General features: G+C 37.7%; 1 long non-coding RNA gene across 1 annotated transcript; it reads right to left on the bottom strand.

Annotated features, from left to right (window-relative positions):
- Positions 1-17,130: 17,130 nt before the first annotated feature.
- LOC124156911 lies at positions 17,131-23,783 on the bottom strand. The gene is made up of 5 exons (XR_006864431.1): positions 23,613-23,783; positions 22,023-22,196; positions 20,244-20,536; positions 19,236-19,457; positions 17,131-17,994 (listed from the first exon to the last, which is right to left on the bottom strand). It is a non-coding gene; the product is annotated as an uncharacterized LOC124156911 (long non-coding RNA).
- Positions 23,784-24,159: the final 376 nt, after the last annotated feature.

Below are 24,159 nucleotides of genomic sequence, written 5' to 3'. Positions count from 1 at the left end.
AAATTTTCTTTTGACGATGGGGTTCCTTACCTGGAATTGTTTACGCTGATATTCCTGGAACAAGCTTAATGTACCAGAAACTAGAAGAGGTTTATGTGAGGAGTATTATTTTATTTTCTTGTTCCTCGTCACAAGCGTTTCGAAATTCCCGGAAATTATACATAGTATTTCATGTTATTTTTACGCACAATGCGCTGAAAATTTGCAGATATTTGCTCGGAAGAAAATGTGATACTCAATTTTACCCGGGTCGAAGAAATATGACTAAAAAATAACCGTTTAATTTGTTTCAATGGCTGTCTTCTTTGATGGAATTATCTTCATTCTCATTGTGGTATTTAGAAATTTACTATTTCTCTGAATTATCATTGCTGAGCTCTGCCTTTATATTTTGCCGGTTTATCCAGCTGCCGTAATTTAGGGCTAAAATCTCCTTTGGCGTTAACTTTCCCTTGTGAATGTTATAGCGTCACATTCAATGTTTTCTCTCTTGTACCTTTCATTCATTCATTTACCTTTCAGCGTATTTCAATCATTTTCCTGAAAATTATAACACTTACGAGCTTCTTCAATCGAAAAATGGGAAAGAAAGGACTTATAGCATTAAGTCATAGGGAAAAATATTGCGTAGAGTTAAAAAAAATACTGAAAGTGTGTAATTCTTACGGTCCGACTATTTGAAAAATTTGTCATTTATCATGGGGCACACGTTACGAATATTAGAATTAATAGCTTCACATATTTAGAATTGGCTATCTTACTTAATTGAAACGGAATAATTACTTTTGGATATAAACATTCGTCATTCAAATAGCAACTTCTATCTGATCTAGAAAATCAAAAGCATCACGGTTGGAGATACTTTAACCATGGTATTGTAGTCAACGTGCATCCTATGGTAAAATTAGTAAAAGGATAATGCCCATAGCGCCAGCCGCGGTTGAATAAAAATCCGCGAATGCATATGGCTCTCGAGAGGTATTTTTAACATTTTGAACTCATTCTTATTTCAATTTTTTAGGTGTTACGTTTTTCATGCAAGTCTGACCGCTTCTGTGGTACATGAGAATCGATAATTACTTCATCATATCGGGTAAACACTGCCTAAGTGACAGTCTTGAATGGTGTTTCAATGTGTTACATTTGATTCGACCCTTCATTCATCTTATTGCTTCTCAATTATGAAATAAGTATGTATTCTAGGCAAGTGCATTCTCAATGTATTTTTCTCTATGGTTATAGTTGTGGGCCGTGAAAATTTCTATGCGCCATGTTTCACGTGATTAATTTTATATACGAAATTCAGTGTGCACACGTAGGTCAATCTCTCTTGTGCAGTAATTGCCTAATGTTAGCAGTGCGTCAGTTCATACTTTCCAGCGAAGGCCTTATTACCGTTGTCCTGTATCTTAAATGTGGTTTCTCAGTATTTTCTCTGCATTTAAAATTTCATATTCGATGACTGATAAATGTTGAAAAGGATTTGAATTTTATCATATGCAAGTTTTAAGTAAGTAGCTTAAGTTTAAGCGATTAGTGGGTCATGAAAAAGACAAAACTCGATCAGTTGAACGGGCGTGATGCGTCCCCTATCGGTAATTAAAAGGATTTTTTAAATCCTTACTCTCCCAGTTTATCTCAATTCCTTCCATGAATAAAGTTTCTTTTCCTGACCTTCCTTATTATTACAACAATGTAGTGTTTATGACTTTGGAGTATAGGTCATGACCTATACTCCAAGATCAATTCCTTCCGTGAAAATCGGGTCCAAAAAAATTTGTAACCTGTTGATTTCATTTTTGCAATCGAAAAGCCTCAATACTAGAATAATTAGGTAAATGACTGCATATTTTTACGCATTTACGCACCATTCACACCTCATATTTCTGGGATACAGGGATCCACTTGCACTCGCAATTTTCGAGGATGTATTTTGAAGAAAATTCAAGGACTCCCTGTATCCGTTCCATCCATGGTAATCTTTTTGTAATTTACTAGAGATCAATTTAGTTATGGCAAAGTATTTTATAGTTTTCATCAAATATTCCCTATTTGTGGTAGTTTTAGTTGACCTCAATTATTCCTTGCCGACAATCTCGTCATCTATGCCGGGTACTGGTACTCTATCTCCCAACTGTAACCCCATTCCCTCCGTGCAACATAGGCTCTAAAAATGTATCGGTTCGCACCTCCCACCCTTGCACACTTCCTCTCACCCTTCCAGTCCTTTCTCCACCCCTCTTCGCCACCCCATCCCTACCTTCCCCTTAATCTGACCCACCTCTCCCCCAACGCACACTCCCTCACCCCCCCAGCCCTTTTCCTCCCTACCCTTTCTTTTTTTTATTATCGCGTCCTTCGAGACTCGTGGCGGCGGCGTCGGCGCTTGAGGGCTGTCTCGGCCCGTGGCGCCACTAAAGCACCAGACCGTCGTCGCCTTGTTACTGGCGGCCTCTAAAACATGACACAATCATAGGGCGCAAGAGAGACGCCGCCTCCACCACCACCAACACCTACACACCCGGGTGCCGCGTTCGGAAGGAGGGAGGGAGGGAGAGGGTTTGTGACGTGGGTTGAAGGGACGAGGGGAGGATGGGGTGCTCTCTCTCTCTTCTTTTTTAAGCAGGGAAGGGGTGGGAGGAGGGTGAAGGAGGGGAAGGAGATAGGCGAGAAATGCTTCGAGCGTCGAAAGTGAATAGTTACGGCACTGGAACGGGCTCACCTTCTCGGCATGAAACTCAATGCCGCGGGGACGTGGGAGGGCGAGTAAGAAGGTAGCGACTTTTGCGCTTGCAAATGCGTGCCATGAAAGTGCATGCATAGAGATTCAGCTTTCTATTCTTATTCCGAAGAAGCAATAAATTGGTAGTAATGAAAATGTTCGCATATGGGATAAGTCTATGCTGGAAAAATGATGCACGCAATTTAAACCCTTTGGCTCTCAGGCCTCAAAAGTATTGAATGTGTCATTTCATTGATTTTATAGGTTTTAAATTTTGTCCTGCGGCGATAAAGTTCAGTTGGCCTTATTACAAGGCATGATCGCCTGATTAATACAATCGTAGAAGGACGGGGAAGAGAAGAGGGGCAAGGGGTGGCCCTGAATGAGATACCTAGGGCAGGTTATGAAGAATGTAAAAAAGATGAAATACATCGCTTTGAATAGGCTAGCGGAATAGATAGGTATGGAGAGCTGCAGCAAACCAATCTTAGGATTATTGAGTCAACAATGTTGGCTAATGATGATTGCGCTGAATGTGTTTTTGCTGAATTACAGACACGAAGGCTTTAGCACATTAAAGACTTGTCTAACCGGATTTAGGAAATCCAACTTAAGGATTTAGGATTTCATTTCTGTTCATAGTCTCCTTTTAGCTCGATGCATTTAGTCCCACGTTTTTCCAATTTTTTATTCCTTCTAACTAATATACTTTTATCAAGGCCCTCAAAATGGGCGTTCGTTTCAGTTCGTTTCAGCTCTTGGTTCGACCCAAATCTCTCACCGCTCAGCCACATCTTCATATTTGTGAACGGGAAGTAGTCGCAGGGGGCTAATTATAGTGAGCAATGTTGATTGGTTTGCATTTCGTAGCCTAATACAGAACATTTTTTCTTCAAAAGCGGTCGTTATTCCTACTAATCTATATCGAAAATATCCAAAAGCTCTGAATAATATTCGCCGGTGATCACTTTACCTTTTTTAAGGTAATCGATGTTATGGTCACCGCATTCCTGCAGAACACCTGTTGCGTCAATGTAGAAATTTTTGAATCATGCTTTGTTTTAAGCTACCTATTAGACACGACTTATGTTTTGTCAATCTTTGAATTCTTATGTGTCCTAAAAGATACTTAATGTCACCAACCTTTTTTATGGTCGAAAAAAGCCGTTGAAAATTTTTTTCCAACAAGTTGATAGAGGTTTACTGATACTTCACATGGAATATTTCACAGTAAAATCACTTAAATATGCGAAAATATATACCCTGTGTACAAGTAAAGTTTATTATGAAGATTTTTTCGCATAAAATGGGTCTATGCTGAACACATAGCATTTAGGATTTTATCCTTGGTTTAAAAGACCTTAAATTACGGGACGCCTTTTTTATTGCATTTATGCTGTGACGTTTGTCATTACTCACTTGGTATTGACCGCTGTTTGTCTCATGCCCATTTCTTTTTCCCCCGCCAACTGTTGAGGGCAGGACCATCACGGGATAGAGATGGGGCAAGTGAAGAGGTAGGGGAGGCCAGCTCATTCGTCGGCCACTATTCTGCTACTTATAGTGTTTCTATGAGTTTTGTTTTTTCTTTGGGGTAAACTGTAGGACTAGATAATGTTTAAACATTTTCGTTAATTAACAACAAGTTATGCTTTCTAAAAACACGCCAAAGCCATTTTATCTATCTACCTTAATATTTGTAACATTGTTGAAGATGAATGCTGCATACGCAGTATTTTTCCTTAGGCTGAGTTACAAAGGTCATGAAGTTGACAAAATGGCTAATTTGACGGTGCGCGAAGTCAATTATTGCACTGGCGCGCCATTCCGTGTCTACATTTTTGAATATTTCGTAAAACAAAAAATAAATCAGAATTTAGTATAAATTTTTCTTTAAAACAACGTATCATTCATTATTTTAGCAGACAATTAAGCCCAGATATAAATTTGCAAAGTACAGCTGTGCATCATTTTGACGCCTACAGTTGGGGAAAAGTATCCGCTTCTGGCTTTTTGGCTCATATATTGTGTTTCTCCACCTTTCCCTTCCTCCTTATCCTTCCCGATGATGAGGATAGCCGTCGGGAGATCGTGAGTAAGTCCCCGGCCCAACCTGAGGGAACTCTTAATTCCGTAAAGGATTGATGACCCAAAAATATAAACCACATTCCCTCCTTTCGGAGAGTGCGGGGGTAACTTGACCCTTTTACCTGTACTGGCACCCAACCGATTCTCATCCTCGTTCGACCCCAATGTCACGTGCTTGGCGGCCGCGACATCATTGGTGGAGAGCGTAGGTATTCTCAATGAAAAGACAGTGGTTCCCTGTGTGGCTTTAAAGGTCCAATACATTGACCGATCAGGCACAGCGAGTGTGGGGGACTCGGTACTTACATGCATACAGCGGCGGACGGGACCAGTGGCGTAGCCAGGAATTTCGTTCGGGGGGGTCCAAAACCAGGGGGGAAACTTTAAAAAAAGGGTACTAAATAATGAGCTTTAAAATAATTTTTAAACTTTCCATGATCGAAAAACTGCATTTTTTAAAGAAATATCTTGTAAATTCATGATTTTTCAATATTTAGTTTTCTTTTATCAAGGGAAATAATTGTATTTTTATCTTTAGGGGGGTCCGAGCCCCCCCTCCCTTGGCTACGCCACTAGACGGGGCAGGCGACTCGGGTGCGGACAGTGCCATGGCTCTGGGCGAGGACTGGGAAGGACGGGAGGACACTCGGAGGAGGACGGAAGACGACCCGCGCAGACAGAGCGAGGGAAGGCTCCCAGCCGGAGGAGCGCTCCTCAATATAAGGCGATCCTGAGGGACAAAGGTTGCCGGTACCGCTCGGATTGATTGTGCGTTCATTGCCCGGGGGAGGGTTGAGTGTGAGACGAGTCGGCCTCGTCACATGGGGAGGAAAATAGCCGGCTCCCAATGTTTACCGAGGTTTGCGATATCAGATTCCGCGAAACCGAAGTTCCGCGAGTCACTCCGACACAACTCCGTTGAGCATGGAGGCAACAACGTTACAACTCTACCGAATGTTGAATTTTTTACTCGATTTGGATGGTAAGTCCTCTACTTACGAGCATTCGACTCACGAAGATTCAGAGATACGAACATTTAAAAATCGTGCTCGAAATTTCAAATTTGGCGCCTTCGAGGTCAGCCGACGCAACGCTGTGTGGCGAAGAGGAACTCAAATGATTGGGCACAATCTAAAAGGAGTATCAATTAGAATGTTTTAAAGTCAGGAACTGTTCGGCGTTTTGCCTGTTGTTCCTTCCCGCAGGCAGCGAGATTTTTGCGGCTCCAGCTGCGTCGCGTCGCACGCGCAGATCAGTTCGCTATCATCGTGATGAACATAATGACGCAGTGTTGCATTCTGCAGGATAACTACACTTTTCCTTGTTTTACTTAGGGTTTTGAACTTACGAACAAATTCATCTTACGAACAACGTCTTGGAACGCATCTTGTTTACATGTCGAGGACTTACTGTATTGTTGATGTTTATTGAATAAATGAAATCGAGGCTGTAGCACGCGAAGCTCGTGTTCGGCTTGAGTGGGAAAACCATTCTACAGGAAATAAGTAATACGTGTTCGGGAGGTGATGATATGGGCGGCCCAGTGTATACCGTGGCTCTCAGCCTTGAGGGTATTTGCAACATGTTGCGGATACGGAATGAGCGGCACCACCTCAACATGAACCTTAACCCGTTTGCTCGTGGCCGACTTGGCATATACTTATTTGGTTACAGTTCTTTCCGGTTATTTGGGGAACGTCGGCACTGCTACAATTTGCCCCAATGTAGCAGCCGTCCCATTTATCCGAGCCATTCCGTAAATATTCATGTATGATTATTGAAATGTTATAAAGAATGCCCATTGAAGGTACAAATGTATTTTTTCTGTTATCCATTATTTAAAATATTATTAAAATTGTAGAATCAAAAACATTTCAGTATTGTGCTTTAATGAAGTACTGACGCTTTCTGAGAATGATTTTCGCCTTCCGTCATCCCAAATGATAAAGTTCCAGATCAATAGGTCATGAAATTACACTACCATGAAAAACGTGCAATTTTACATCATTCAGTAGAAAAAATCAATACAGCCCATTAGTAGGCTGGATTGATCTTTTCTTCTTTCCGGTTAGTTATTTAACGCTTGTAGAATGTATGGGGTGGCTAAAATGTACGGATGCTAAAATTCGCGTTTTAAGAACGTGTAAGGCTTCTTGATTAGGCTAGTGAGATTGTGAATTTCGAAATTGAATTAGCCGCGAATGAATACGCAACTTTCAGTACACTTAATTAGTATGGAGGGCAGTGCTCAAAATATTTCTTTGAACAAATTACAAGCTGTACCTCTTGTCGATCATGAGTCTATATTACATCTTATCTTATCATTATATATCTACATTGTGACAGATCTAAGAAAGAATATTTGTCGAACCAGCCTTATAACCTTTTTATAGCATTCAAATGTGGTGCATCCATTCTTATTGCCATTAAATTATCCTCCTACTCATTGTTTCCTCGAGATGGATTTCAGATTTTTACAAAAACTTTCTGTAGTGCTTTTGTTTTTGCTTCATCCGTTTCATCTTCACTGGCAAGGCCGTGGCCAGAAAATATTTTCGGGGGGGTTTATGAAATAGTAGTAAAACATAAAATTATTTAAATAAGATAAATAAAATAGCGTGTACGGTTAACGGTTATTTATTACAAACCCTTAAATGAAAATGTAAACCATATTATTAAATAATTAAATTCAGTCTTCTGGATTTCTTTGCAGCGAAGAAAATTAATTAATTCCTCGTTGTCGATGTCAACTCTGCGGCAACACAGAGATGGCATTTAAATATTGAGAAATGATAATGTGTCTTTGTGATTTTGAAATATCGACGTTAGCTGATCAATGAAATCATCCAAAAGTGGAATCATTATAGTAATTCTAAAATAAGTCTCAGGCTCTTTTGTGTTGTATTTCACCCTATGCTCTTGGCAGGCTGTTATTCGCGGAATTTTCATTTCCTCGTTAACAGTTCTGAGCAAGTTCTCCGCGTTCATGAAAAGTTCAGCAAATTTTGTATCAACATTTTGACGAACATCTTCAATAGTCTTAATAATTAAATCGACATGTTGTAAAGCTGCTGCCTAATCGCATAAGGGAGATTGGAGTATTCTGCATAGCGACAGTGTGTTAGGGAACAACATTCCTAAGCAATATAAGCTTACAACTAAATCACTTGAAATGACTGATCTTAGAAAAGAATTAGCCTTTAAAGATATTTCAGAATCCATGTCACCGCATAAGTTGTATAGTGTATGCACAATTGCTTTATAGATTTCTTTAAATCTTAACAACCCATCACGATTTTCAACCCGACGGGTCTGGCACATTGCCGCAAGGCTTTTCCATTGCGTTTCGGGGAAGTTTTTTTTTTCGATATTCTGCTTTAAGCACTTTGATCGTTTTGCCTAGGACTAGATAAAATTTCCAATCGATTTTATGATTCCAATAGCATTTCGAATAACCTGAACCTGGCAAGAGTGATCCAAAGCTAAATTCAGATCCGATTTTCAGCTATTTGCGCAGTGCCAGGTTGAGATTTTTGAAATAAATGTTTAAATAATTTTTTTCCTGTAAAAATTAAACTGACTAGGTAATCGTCATATGTTCGAATCTAAAGCTATGATTTTCACTCTCGAGCGAGCGCCCTATAACGCGTATAAAGTACGCCAATCTTTGAATACCTAGGATTTCAACATTGTACGTACATTCTGGGTTAGAATGGCCTCGTCCATTATTATAATGTACTTTGACGGTCTATAGTGTGATTTATCAAAGCTCGACGAAGTATTGCAGCTAATTTATTTTTAGATCGGAAAGAGGAACCGACACCCGTGGCGTTCAAAGTACGCCGCACGACCGGCCGTGTACATCGTGCTTCGCTTTTCTTGAATGGTCTCGTGTAATCTTGCAATGTAATTTTCACTATCTGCAGCGTGATTTTTTAAGTACAAATTATTGTAGAAAAATGTTTTTAGATCGGCAAGAGGAACCCGACACCCGTGGAGTATAAATTACGCAGCGCGACCGAGCGTGTACCATCATCTGCGTACCCTTTATATCAATATCACCTATGAGTGTACAAGCTTGAACTAATTTCTACAAATAAAGATAAATTTTAACAATAATCGAGAGTTATCATATAAATGCATCTATCGTGGACAAAGTACGCCACGCGCCCGGTCGTGTAAAAATATCAGGCGCGCCCGCTCGATATTTAGCGAATCCAAACACAAATATCAACATACCTTCAAATTTACCAGCCACTAAAGATTCGTGATCCTTTTTTCAAACTTTTTTATCTCCGAAACGGCTTGTTTTATTTAATACAGTGCTCTAAAAATACAATGCCATTTTAGAAGTCTCTAATTCGTAGGAAAATGAAGGAATAATAACTTTGCTATTTCCACATGGTAAGTTATTGAGACCGGCCATGGTTTCGTTACAGCGTAACATTGTCAAAGGACCTTGACAATGTTACGCTGTAATGAAACTATGGTCGGTCTTCATGAATTACCATGTGGAAATTATCATTCCTTCTATTCCTGCGATTATGGATTTCCACCAAGTTACCCCCGCTACTATTAATTGTCTCTAATTCACTTTTTTCCTTATGCTGCAATATCTCTGTGAAAGTGTGTGCGTGGTAGGTATGAAAAATAAGTGAAATATAGGTGGTTCTGTGGCTTGCAAATCAAAACGTATTGCATACTCATCACTCCTTTATAATGAATATCGTATAGTTCTTCAAAATGACTCACCTTATTCTATCATCAAAATACCTCTCCTTACTGGAATTTTTGGGCAGTCGACAGTAATTGGCGTATCATGAAATCAAATTTCGAGCACAGAGAATTGCCATTAGTATATTTTCTCCTGTTGGCGCTTATTTTATTTAGGATGATAATTAATTATATTGGTGGGTTCAGAAGGGGAGAATACATTTTCAGCGGAGTGAGAGATGTGAAAAGACTTTTGTGCCGAAAGAAAGTCCAAGGCACGGGAATTGGGGTCGGAGTCGAGGCGGGAGCTGTCGCGGCTGCTGAATAGGGCCGGGGGATGAGGTTGGGACAATCGTGTAACCCACGTTTCGACGTGTTTAGCATGGCGCAATGAAAGGAAACCAATAAAAGAGTTCCTTTAGGTTGGGTGGGGGGGCGAATTTGAAACGAATGTTTTTTTCGTCCTTCCTTCTGGGAAACTTTCATTTCACCCCTGTTCGTCCTATTCTTATCTTCAACTTTCCTCAACCCCCTATTTTTTCCATCCACCTAACCCCCACCTACTTGCCCATGTGGCGTGGTGCCTTCTCCATCTTAAACCTTAGTAACGGCAAATGATGGGAAGGTAGGGGGAGATGCTCCCTCTTTTCCTAGGTTTTTGGCGCTTTTGGTAATCGCCAAATGAAAGTTGCGGAAACTCTTTACTTGTCCGCCGATCCTGGTTCCCCTCTTTGTAGTGTTGTTGGGTTTCATCTGGCATGTACGACTAAAAGGTTCCTGCGGTGTGTTAGGAATACCTGCCATCTAGTTGCGTTTCAACTTTGTTTCATCCTCACTTGGTATCATATCACTTAGGGAAATTGAGAACATTTTATTGTAACAAGTAAAGACTTTCAAAAGTTTATTCGATTTCAGAAACTGGCTTTATTATCAATATTCTTTTGGATAAAAATAATTATAAATGCATGGAAAAATCTACGCAGTTAGATAATGACTCTGTTATTGTGGTGAAATATACCCTTTTTTCAACAAAGCTAGCTATTATTTAAAAAAATATTAAGGAAACTTAGAAAATTATGAATATCAGGCTTCTCCGGCGCATGGGGTAGCTCTGGAATCTCCTAATGATTTTCTGTTTTATTGACGCAGTTTCCTCCCAGTTAACGTTAATTTATTGTCGGCTAGAAAGACTTTACCTGAGAAATTAAAATGATTTCAAGGTAAGAAGGAGTATTTTGGTAATGATATGAGAGGTGGTATGAATAATTTTGGACGAACGAAATCCCATTGAGTTCACATGTATTTTTAGCGGACCACCCTTGAATCCTATTTAAATAATATAAAATGAAGAAGAGACCTGGTACATTTAAAGATACTTCCCGTTTTCATGACTGATACAGCATCATTTGAGGAGATCGGTCCAATACACGCAGTATATGTCGTCGGGTGTTGTAACAAATTTTCCGCATAACGTTTCTTCAATCCAACAGGTTTACACACTTACCATGTCAATTTTTCTGCTTTGATATTTGCTGTATTTGGTATGACTTTTAACTAAGGGCTTTTAAACTCCCGTCACCGTTATGGAATTCCACTAAGTTGAGCCTATGTCATTTTCAAGAAAATTTCGGAGTATATTCTTTAATATTGACTCATCGCATGACGGTCACTAGTAAGGCTTTCCGTGCTATAATTCTTGGAAATCCCCTTTGAAAATTCGAATTTTATAAAATTCCCATGCAGATACTTGTCAAATAATAGGAATACTGTTGATTCATGCTTCAAGGTATCTGTCGGATTGGTGAATATTGATATATTATTCTTTTGACGCTAAGAGCCACGAAAAGATGAAAGCCCCACCAACACATCTTTATAAGAAATAAGAATATTTTTATACTGTAATTGCAGTCAAAGTACGTAAGTTGCATGAATATGAGTCTAAGTTAGGCACTAATAGCTGGTAAAAGTTTCTACTGGAAAATATAATAATTGAATTACCTACATCGTCTGCAATATTACTTTTTTTTATAATCTTGCTGGATATCTAATACAAATGAAAACCCTTTTGTTATAACAGATACGAAAAGTATTTTCATTGAATGGCGCAGCAGCAAGCCTGCCTCCTTAATTTATAATTTAAATAACGACGCAATAACCACATTTTAAAACCGCTGTAAAACCCAGTCATTCCTTCTTCCCCACGTGCAAACAATCGTGTCAGGTAAATATTTCCTTTTGTGATGACCATTAATGATGCACAAACTTTTTTTCGTTCGAAAATGTCAGTGTTTTCCTGTAAATTGGGAAAATTAAGGTGTGAATAACTAATGCGTCCATCATAGCGTTTTTTGACGATTTATGAGTTGGAATCGCGTGTAAAAGTGTAAAAGTTATGGAATTAGTAGTATCACAACGGTTTTAAATATTCATAAGCATCAATGAATTTCAGCGTATTTTACTTTTCTTAGGGAGCCTTATTTATGGAAGAAGGTTGGAAGAGAATGAAAAAAGAAGCGAGAATACGCGATTATAGAATGAAAATTCCAAGATTTTCAATATCCAAGTGAAATTGTTGTGTTTACAGAATTGGAAGAGGAACTGGAAAATATGATAAGAGAAGTTAATGTAAGCATGGCATTAAGACACATTAAGAAGGCATATGCTGAGAATGGGATGGGTAGGTACGAGTAATGGATGTAGTTCTCCTGACATTTGATGCAGAGTAGCATTGAGAAAGCCACAGCTCAGAGACCATATATATTTATGGATATTTTTAGGTTCTAGGGCCTAAAATTAATGATTGAGTAAAACTTAGTGGGGGCAGTGGAAGGTCATATTTGCATTATCGGGCTAGTAATGAAGAAATTACATCGCAGGAACTGCAATGAATTATGGAAGATGGATAAACGAGGAGAATGTTGAGTTGCTGCTATTCACTGAATGCAATGAACACTTTAGAAGAATATAGCGGCTTTAGGATCTCAAAGAAGACTTTCATCATGTTACAATATTCAGGGTTTACTGTAAGCATGTTCATATTTAAAAATATATTCGTAAAATGGTATTTCATGGGCAGATACTGAAAAACCAGAAATATTTGCGAAAAATTAGGCATCATGCTGATTGGGGGTTAGTCAGTCCGTTAGAGTTAGATGAGGAAATTATTCATTTTGGTGAAAATATTAGTCACTTATTTTTTTACTTGCATGAGTCGCATGATAAGTAAGTCTCGTCTATTAAATTCGTCAGGTATTTAAAAAAATGGATATTTGCTTTATTTGGTAAAATGCCAAGGGGGCATCAATTGATGACGTGAGGTGATTTGGGCGATTCTTAGACTTCCTCTTCCTTCTTTTTTGATTTTTCGCGAGATTTGGCTTGACTCCAACACCTTTCGCTGTAATCTCACGTGAGATTGTTCAAAATACGTATTTTAAGTGTAAATACGTTAATCTATGCTTCATTGCGTTTATTTTTTACTTAAATATCAATGTCTTTGATTATTTTTATTTCACATTAATTTAGACCAGTATTTAAGATAACTAAAATCATAATATTACATTGTTCCCAGCGGTAAAAAAAAGTGATTCTTACATGGACTCCAACTGTCCCCAACGTGAGATTAAGTGAGAGTCGGCTTGACCCCTTAACCCATGAATAATCCTCACGTAATTAATGGTTGCCCCCCTAGTAGATATCCTTGTTTGGCTTCCTGTGATTTTTCTGCAAGAACATTCTTTTGGCCTTTTTTATTAAATCATAATGTATGACGAGTAATCCACTTTGTAAATCGCTCATAATCTCTCCCATAGCCCACGTTTTGATGAAAAACACTTATATTTTATTTGCGCAGTAAAACGAATTTTATATCTGTGGCCTTTTTCTTTGTTTTCTACATAAGGAATTTTGGTTGTTAACCTACATGTGTAATTTCGACCCAACATCTGCAACTCCTTGGACCTACTCGGACTTTAGCCGCAAATAATGAACGTAACGCAGTAGAATATATATTGTATATCAGCGCCTGTGTGTGATGTGGGCGTCGCTGGGTGACGGGATGTTTGTTTATCTTGATTCTTTTGTGTTGAAGTAAATCAGTTCTGATAACATATCGTGCGTTTAAGTGCTTTGAATGAAGTGCTTCTTTATTCTCAAGTGTCGACAGCTAATTTCGATTTGAACCCGTAACAATTAGTGTTGAAGCGGAATTCTTTTATAGATTAATTCTCAATGACTGGCAAATTTACACTGTGATTTATAGTGGCCGACCATAAACGCGAGTTGGGTGAACGCGATTTGAATACCTCGGCCAAGAAGTCAGTTCTACAGGACGGACTCCGTGATACGAGGTTGGAGAAAGGGAAGGATCCTGCAAGTTTCCTATTCGAGTCAGCAGGTATCAGTCAGCTGCACTTTTTCATGAAAAATCGGCAGGAGATAGTTTACGAAAATATTTCAGCTCTCCAAGGGTATATATTTATTTCAAGATACTTTGGACAAGGACTAAAATTAAAGGACTTGCAGATGTGATGAATGAGGAAGTGAGTAAGGTCACAGATGATTTAAAAACCATGGAAGATCGACTAAGGTGACTGGATTGTGGGGTTGGAAATTAGACCAACATAGAAAAGGTGACCGAATCTATTGGAGTTTCACAATAAGTTACTCCAGTTATGGAAGATACTCTAAATAGACAGTTAATGGTTCCGCAGCACACTGATTTGCCAACTTATGATGAAAAGAAACCATTGGAGGACTACCAGACATTGCTGGAGACCGCAACTGAACTGTAAGGCTGTTCACCAGCAGCAAAGGCGTTTGTTTTGAGTCAATCACTCCATGGTGAAGCACTTTCTATTCTCAAGACTATACCATCTTCTGAGAGGCGAAACTTCAGCGAGATGTGAAGACGTCTAGAAATGAGCTTTGGCAGCAAATATATGAACCATCTACACCGATCTCAGCTCAATAATAGAGTCCAAACACCAATTGAGACCGTTCCCTACCCTAGGAGTTTGAAGCTGACATCGCTCGCCTTGTGAAATGCTTACCCGGCTGTAGATGACAACACTTATGAAAGCCTATCCTTATACAAGTTCCTCAATGGACTGAGAATACCTGAGACTCAGCAGGACATCAAACTTGTATGACCGATGACACACAACCTTGACGTTTGAAGCAGTTAGGCAATCAGTGACAGTTCATTCCCAAGTACGAGATATGCAGGCTGACACCATTGGAGCTCGTAGTATTCAAGAGATATTGGAGATGGTGTTGTAAAAATCAAAATATAAGAAGAGAGAAATTCGATGCTGGTCTTGTGGGAAGGTTAGGCACATAAGGAACAAGTGCAAGGCGAAACCAGATGTTAAGGTGCACGTAAACTAAAGAGCGTTAATAGGGAGGGGCAGCTGTCAACCCGCGACCTGAAGACCCCGAAAACAATAAAGAAGTAGCATCCTTAGTTGGCGGTAGAGGAAGCGTGTATATAGATGGGTTTTTGAATAGTCAATCAAGGCAGCTACTTCTCGACGCTGCAGCTACCGTGACCATCTTCAACCAGACAATAGTGAAGAGAAAGGAGAAAATAAAGCCAACAATGGATGAATTCTACGTCCTGCTACAGGTAATCTGGTCAGAGTCTATGGGGAGGTAGCTGCCACCTTCCTTATTGGAGGCAGTACCTTCAAACATCAGGTTTTGGTTGCAGAAATAAATGAAGATGTCATCCTTGGAATGGACTTCCTCGCCAAATTTGGACTGAAGTTGGATTTTAACAAGAAGATAGTGGTGATGACGAGGTCATCGTCAGATAAGCTTAGCCACACTAGATTATTACTGCTCTCTGATACTACTCTACCAGCAAGGACTCAGCTTGTGATATGGGGAACAGTGAAGGAAAATATAGAGGAAGTTCAAAGTGCACTATTGCAGCCAGCAGTAGAGGAAGACAGCCTTAATCGAGGAGTACTAGTGACCAGATCCTTATTCCTGATTGTTAGCAAGTTTCCAGTTCATATCATGAATGTGCATAGCTGCAAAATTATTCTGAAAAAAAGGAGCACAATAGGATACTGTTCAGCAGCTTCATCAGTGTTGAGACGGATTGAGAGGCCTGAACCAGTCCATAAGGGTCTTCTAGAGGAGCTTCTGAATTTTGTGAGGTCAAAATGTCAAGAACTCAGTGATGAGAAAGCTGAGAAGGTTGATAATCTTGTCATCAGATATCAAGACATCTTTGAAATTTGCAGTAGGGCAGAAAGACAGAACAAATATTGTGCAGCATGCAATAAATACTGGTGAATCAAGACCCATAAGACAGAATCCACGGAGGCTTCCATTGGCAAAAAGGGAAGAGGTAAGGAAGGTTATCAAGGAAATGAAAGCTGATGGGATCATAGCGCCTTCAAGCAGTCCATGGGAATCTCCAGTTGTATTAGTCAATAAGGAAGAAGAACCAACGAGATTCTGCATAAACTACCGGTTTTTGAACAATATCAAGGGCAGTTATGCATTGCCGATAATAGATGACACATTGGACAGTCTTGAAGGACGCAGATTATTTTCGACATTGGGCCTGAAGAGTGGATACAGGCAAGTGGGAATGGAACCTTAGGACTAAGAGATGACTACATTCCTATTTGGAGAAGGATTATGGCATTTCAATGTCATGCCATTTGGTTTGTGTAATACTCCTGCTACATTTTAAAGGCTTATGGAAAATATGTTGAGAGGATTATCTTGGGAAACCTGTTTGGTATACTTTGATGACGTAATTGTTCTGGGAAAGTCCATCAATCACCACCTATCCAACTTGGAGCAGGTGTTCCAGAGGTTGAGGCAAGAAAATCTCAAGCTGAATCCATTGAAGTGCAACCTCTTCAGGAGGCAAGTCAACTATCTTGGACATGTGGTATCCGACCCTGGAGTTGCTGCAGATCCTGAGGAAATAGAAGCTGTAGCTAAATGGCCAGTTACATGTGACAAGCATGAGATTAAACGTTTTCTTGGTCTGTGCACATATTACCGGTGGTTTCTAGAGGTTTCTCCAATGTAGCAAAACCCCTAACGAAGCTGACTAAAGAAAATGGCAGCTTCATTTGGGATGAGAACTGTCAGCAATCGTTTGATGAGTTAAGCTAGGCACTGATCAATGCCGCTACCCTGGGTTACCAAAGAGGTAAAGGGAAGTTCATCCTGGATACAGATGCTACTAATGTGGCCATTGGAGGAGCTCTCTCTCCGGTGCAGGGAGGGGTTGACAAGGTCATTGGATAATTCATTAATGTCCTGTCAAAACCTGAGTGTAACTACTGTGTTACTCGCATTTAGCTATTGGCAATAGTTAAAGGTGTTGGACTCTTTCACAAATATCTATATGGAAGACACTTTCTACTAAGAACTGATCATGCATCACTGAAGTGGCTTATTTGTTCCAAAAGTCCTGAAGGGCAAGTGCCACGCTGGATTGAACGGCTCCAGGAATATGACTTTGAATCAATTCATCGAGCAGGAGCCAGTCTTGGAAATGCTGATGCTCTTTCAAGAAAGCTGCAAGCACTACTCACATCATGACAGGAAGGAAGACACTTTGAGATGAACTACTGTGGTTGCTGATCTTAGGGAAAGTGACAAACTTCGGGAAGATCAGGAGAAAGATCCTAACCTCAAACATCTCTGGACATAGAAATGTTCCGGTCAGGGGAGACTAGCTTGGCAAGAAGTGGCTCCTCTTCCAACATGTTTAAGACATACTGGGCTCAGGGGAACTCGATGGTGCACTTAAACGACATTGCAGTATTTTTTACAGTCATTTATTGAACATTAAATACACATACAATTTTGTCACTTATGATATTTAAACTTGATAATTTTGGACAGGACACATGAAAAATAATTGTTACAAGCATTACCAAGGTTATCCATGTGTAGCAAAACGTAATCCATAAAATTTCAGTTATTATTCAGTATTAAACACGGCACCGGAAATTTTGTTCATGGGAGGTAATTTTTATATGCCACAATGAATTTTTGATTTACTGCATACACATTCGTATGCATAACATACTTAATTCTAAGTACTTTTACAATATGAAAAAATAATCCTATAAAATTGCATACAATGGTATGCATAAATCCAAAGTTTATATGTACTTGTACATAAATCTAACAATTCAAATTTATGTACATCTACATAACTACAACATAATTTTCATATATGTTGTGCACAAACATCATAATCAAAACTTATGTACTGTTACATATCATATCACTACATATTTTATAAATATGTTTTTTTTTTCATTTTTATATTATTTATTTTTATAATATTTGTCCATGAAAAAGTCCGAATACTCCACCAGAATCAGGGAAATGAACTTGATCTTCGTGTAAGTGTAGGTGAAATAATGAAATCCGTGGTTCTATGGTGTAATTTTGATTGATAATCCGAAATCTCCATGCCAATTATACTGTGAAAAGTAATAAATATAATTACAGCGAGGAGAATATATTAAAATCAAATAGAAATTTGGGGAAATCAGGAATTCTTTATAGTTATGGTGAGGGCAAAATTTATATGTCTTTCAGACTTAAAAATAAATACTTTAGGATATCAAGATATGTTTCCTGCAAACGTATATTAATGAACTCTTCAAAAATTCCTGAACGACGGAGGTATTTCCATCATAGTATTTTATAATGTTTACAAGTTTTGGGGATATATTTTCACCGTCCAAAATGATTTTGCGTGTGATCAAGTGGGTATAGATTTCCACGAAGTGCTCATGGCCTTCGTAAAGGATTTTTTCTAAAATCGTTCAGCAGAAGATTAATTTGTGTTATTTACGTCTCCAATCCGGAGCGGTGAAGATGCTCTTTTGAAAATTTGAATTTTGGCATTTGAAAAATTAAGTTTTTTTATCTAAATTCACTTCATTCATTGTGCCATGACATATGTGATTTGATTTTTTTTAAATTTACAACCTTTCCGGGGCTAAATCAAATAAGGGAACTTATTCAGAAATGGTTTCTGGCAGATATCCCATGAAGCTGGAATTCTTTACGCGCGTAATGATAAGGTCGTTGGACGACAGTTAATGGCCAAGGTAGGTACTTAATAATCACTCAATCAGAAAGTGAATTTACGGCATTACGTGGAATGGCACGGAATCCCTCAAAAATATGAAAAATAAGAAATTTCGGTGCGTTATGAGCTAAACTGCTGCGAATAGGTAGAGAGGCACCGTTTTCAAGTTTTTGGATCAGATTTGTTGGATTTTTTACTATCTGCATATTTTGGTATGACACACTTCCATAACATTTCTGCTAAATCCATGTAGATAATGTTTCAGGAAGACATATGTCATTTTATCTAACATAAGTGATAACTTAGGAAATTCAAGGACGACAGGTATTCCCAATGGTGGCTAAAACACGGCACTATTTACTGGACTAATAGTTACCCAGACAAAATCATTACCGAATGGATAACATCGTGAGTATAAAACTACCAATTTATGGCCGTATTATATTTTTCATATTTTATGCGTTCAAATACTTGATTGTTCTAAAACTGGTGCTGTATGGCAAATCAAATTCAAGCTGAGAGGATTGGATGTTATCTGAGATGTTATATGCCATAGTTGTGAGGTATTTAACAAAATATTGGGTTAAAATGGCTTTTGGGACGGATATTCCTGTTTTTCCTTACCTGTTGATTTTAGGTTCATTCGGTGTACATCCAAATTGAATTGATCTATGAGATTCTCAAGGGAAACGTCGAATTTATCCATTTTGAAAAAAAATATGTTGATTGATATTCACCGAGGAGCGTTGTTTTTTGTCTTCTGGGGTTGGTGGAATAGCCCGCTGTCTGGCTGTATAGGACGGTGAATTTTTTCTCTCGTTAGGTGACGAATCCTGATGAAATATACTACGAGGGAAAATAATACTTTATTATTAGATATGTGTGTAACTTGACCGAATTCATTGTTAATTACTTTCTTTATTAGTCTTTTATTAAAAAAAGGATCTCCATTTCGTAGAATCCCCGTAAATAATGTGATATGGAGAGATATGCCACTTTTATCGGAGCAAGTAACAATTCCTAATTTTTTGAAAGGTGAATACAAATCCTTGCCAATGATATGAAGACTACGAGTATTTTCGTTCTGCCTAGTAACAAGAGTGTTTACTATTCTTATAGTTGCCAGTGGTGTAACTTCCTAGCACATCGTCCCAAAAAATCGTTTCCAGGAGGTGCACAGAAGTTTGTAAGGTTCTTACGGTCATCGAGATTTCGGCGGGTGAGAGCATAACATATACTCTGCCGAGTCAATCACGTTTTCATTGACTTAGTCTTCCAAATCAAGTTTTGTTTTGGGCTTGGGAAAAATTAGTGCTTGTAGCCAACGTGATGAGTCACTTAAGTGAGTAAATATCGTGAGGGATGCCACTGTTAAATCTCTGCATCAATGTGCTTACTATGTGAATGAAATTTTGTTTGATTACGATTTAATGCGGTAGGAATCTTTTTGAATTATTCTAATTAAAAAAACTAAATGGAAAATCGAAATTTAATTGAAGCGATTTGATATTTTTGGAGATATATACTTCGTACAAAAGTCATTAGATATTGGCTCTCAGAAACGAACGAATGGGTTTAAAATTCTCCTGTGCTTAAAGCCTTTTAGGAGGGATATACTTATAGTTTTATTACCTGTTAAATTTAGATTTGTTCCATGAATATCCAATAGGAAAATATTCTTCCACTTCCGAAGTAAAATATTGTTGTTATACATCTAGGAGATTTTGGGGGTGTTGGCGTAGGGCTTGGAATTAAACAAAAAGGATTTAGGAGTATGCTGGGGACCTCGGCATAGTTTTCGGATACGGGTATACTGCTGGTAAAAGAATGGTCCTCTGATGTAGTAATGCTCGACGATGACTGAGGATTTTGATCCTCACGGCCGAAAAGTTTCTCATCCTCGTTTATAATATTGACGCAATCACCTGCAACGTAAAGAAATATTTTAAATATTAGAGTTTTATATACTTATTTAAAAACTTAGTACAAACCGATACCCAAATACATTCCTGCTTTTCAAAGGCTCGGTTCTCCTCTTTTTGAAAAAATATATCGCTGCTATCAATTTTTTTCAAGCAATATGGATATTTGTGTCATGGATATTAACTAAAAAATATTCCAATTTTTTTCTTCCGAAGTGAAACGCCGATCCTAAGTCATGGTATGAAATTATCAACATTTTTCGTTCTCTCTCCAGTAATTACACATTCATTTATGAATTAAGTAGTTCGCGGTGAAAATTGCTCATAGATCTTCCGTAAAAATGTTGCCAGAAGGAGTACAATATTAAATAATTTTATTTTGGCGTTGATATTGCTGCAAGTGAGTGGATAATATATACAAATCTGAAAATAAATCTATCCATCTTTATTATTAGGCGTCAAATTATGTTGAACTATATTATGCGGATTGAATTAACCGGTGATTTTGGGATTTTAGTGAACGGTGGAAATTTCTCCTGATATGGCTGTTCGTGGGGTGGTATTAATATCTTCTGATGGTTCAATGGCAATTTTGACTGAAAGTTTTTATCCTCACGGCCGAAAACTTTCTCATTCTCGTTTTGAATTTTGATGCACTCACCTGAAACGCTAAGAAATCGTTTAAACATTAGCATCATATCCAGTTTAAACTCAACCAATTTCCATGGAAAATCCTGTTTTATTAAATTTCGATTCTCTCATACTTGTATCTTCGTATATTTGAAAAGTAAGTGACAATCAGTCGTGTTCATTTTAAGAATTAATCTGGAGATGTGTGTAACCTTTATTTAAATATATAACCATTTCAAGTTTTTTTTTTCAAAACCAAGCATCGACTTACATGGAAAATATATCGATTGTTTTTGTCTTCTTCCTCCAGTAATTACACATTTTAACTAATAATGTAGTCAGCGGATATTATTGCTAGCAGCTCGTCTTTAAAATTGTTTTCTTAAGGATAAGTAGTGTGTATCTTTCTGGCAATGAGAGTGCTGCGAGTGAGTAGATAAATTACATTCTATTAATTACATTAAAAATTCAGAATTAGGCATCTTAATCGCGTTTTGTACTTGACCTCGGACAAATTAATATTTTTAATGAGCCAAACTCAGAACACTTATCATTGGTCTTGTATCTATACAAAATATAACATTCTTCTCCATGGGTAATGTAACATCAGGTGATAAAATTAAATTGTCTCGAAAATAAAATGGGTAGTGGTAAACCTTAATTTGGGGTAATTAATCTTGTATAAAATCTCACAGTGGTGTGAGCCGGCTCAATTTTAAAGAAAAGGCATTGTATGGTTTAGATACCTAAACAAATATAACTTGGATTTTTATACTTAAATCGATCAAAGATAACATCTATCTACCTAAATGATATGGGGTCAGATTATCTTGATCTTTATTTTATTGATTGCATTTACCGGTGATTTTGTGGTTCTTGATAAGGCAGTCAACGGCGGAAAGGTCTTCTGATAGGCTTTTGCAGGGGATGTTAGAAATTTGTTCTGATGGTGATGTTGGTATCGTTGACTGACAATTTCGATCCTGACGGCCGAAAGGTTCATCGTCATGTTTTGGAATTTTGAAACAACAACCTGCAACGTAAAGATATATTTTAATGATTAGCTATGTATGCAGTTTAAGCTTTACCAATTTTCAATCAAATTCATGTTTTGCTAAGTTAGATCCTCTCTTATTTGAAAAAAATATCGCTCCTAACCATTTTAAAAATTATCTTGGAAATATGTGTAACCTTTATTTGAATATATAACTATTCCAGGTTTTTTCATAATCAAACATCGCCGGTAACTCATTTTATGAAGCCATTGATTTATTTTTTCCTTTCTACAGTAATTATATATTCATTAATTAATGAAGTAGTCAGCGGGGAAAGTTGGTAGTACCTCGTATTCAAAAATTAATAAACGCAAAGCACTTAATATTGGTCCATATTCTGTACAAAATATAAGATTCTTTCTTCCCATGGATGAAATACCATCAACTGATCAAATTAAATTGTCTCGAATACAAAATTGAGGGTGGGAAAACCTGATTTAATTAATCTTGAATGCTATGCTTGAAACTAATCTCACAGTGCTGTGAGCCGGCTTAATGTTAATGTAAAGCAATGGATGGTTTGGATACAAATATTTAACTTGGGTTTTTGGGCTTTTATGGATAAATGATACCAAACATATATCTTTTTTATAGGATTCGGTGTCATATATATAAATATATATCTTTATCTATATTCTATGCATTGCATATACCGATGGTTTTTGAGCATCTAGGCAATCTTGTTTTCGAATTGCATGTGTACCATAGCCAAAAGTGTTCATATTGCGGATATATGGATTAAGGGAAGGGCCAAATAATACTTGGATGTCCTACGAATTATTAATGAAATCCTGCTTATATTGACTCATTTTTCTCCGATAGGACTTTTTTTTCTGTCACCCTAGAAGTTCGTTAGCTCAGGACATCAGAGAATTTCAAATTTCATAAATATGTCTTTATCTTCCAGCTTCTTCTGCATAATTTTTCGTTTGGTCACGATGAAAGAAATAATGGCAACAATTTGTAAATTTTGTCGTTAGAAAGTAAATACAAAACACGCCATTTTTATTAAGATTGAAATTTTAAGAGACATGTATTTTTATTTGGAGAAATCCGAATTTTCTAGCTAATGTTTTGTCCAGCTTTGGAATCCGAATATATATTCTCTCAAATTCAGATCATTGATACCGTAACATCAATTTCTTTGACCAATTTGTATGTCATGAAAGGAGTTCCGATTAGGTATGGCTCTAAGTGGCTATACACGATTGATATATTTAACGCTACCCTTTTAATCCCTCATAAATGGAATAAAATATGTTCAAATTTGCCGATATTTAGTGAATATTAGGTTCAAAATACAATGTTCATTTGGAATGACGGATTACATTTACAGAATATTGAAAAGAGTCGACTGTATAACAATTTTTTATCATAAAAAAGGTTGTACTCACATAGGTTACCCATTTTAGGTGATATCGTTCGAAAATATACGTCGAAGTTGCTGAAGCCAAAAGAATTTTCTCCGTTTCAGTAATTGCGTCCACTCTGCGTTAGGTAATTTAGGAAAAGGGGCGACTTAGGAACTGTTGCTAGGTTCCTTGATTGATCTTCATTGTTGACATTTTTTAATGCATATGGGGGCTTATCATGCTGCAATTTCAAGTAATGAATAGGAATTTAAATTATACATATTCAATTGAATTTATCAGAATTTTCTTTTAGAGGATATCAAAAATCCCCTTACAATAATATTGAAGTTCCAAATAATGTTTTTTTTTTCGGGAATCCCAAATGTCCTGACTGTAATCCAAATGAAACGGGCATAGTACTTTGGCGGCGGGATCTTCGCCTTCGTCCAATACTTGTTACTATATTGAGCACAATAGCAGTGATAATCGCTTACGAAATTTAATTATTTACCCTTAGGGTTATATTTTGCAAGGTTTAAGTTTATTTTGCTGTAATTTTTTATTTGCAGTGGCGAATTTAAATGAAAGA

This window comes from Ischnura elegans, chromosome 4 (genome assembly GCF_921293095.1).
Source record: "Ischnura elegans chromosome 4, ioIscEleg1.1, whole genome shotgun sequence".
In the NCBI taxonomy this organism is placed as follows: Eukaryota; Metazoa; Arthropoda; class Insecta; order Odonata; family Coenagrionidae; genus Ischnura; species Ischnura elegans.
This window is presented reverse-complemented; position numbering and strand designations above follow the sequence as displayed.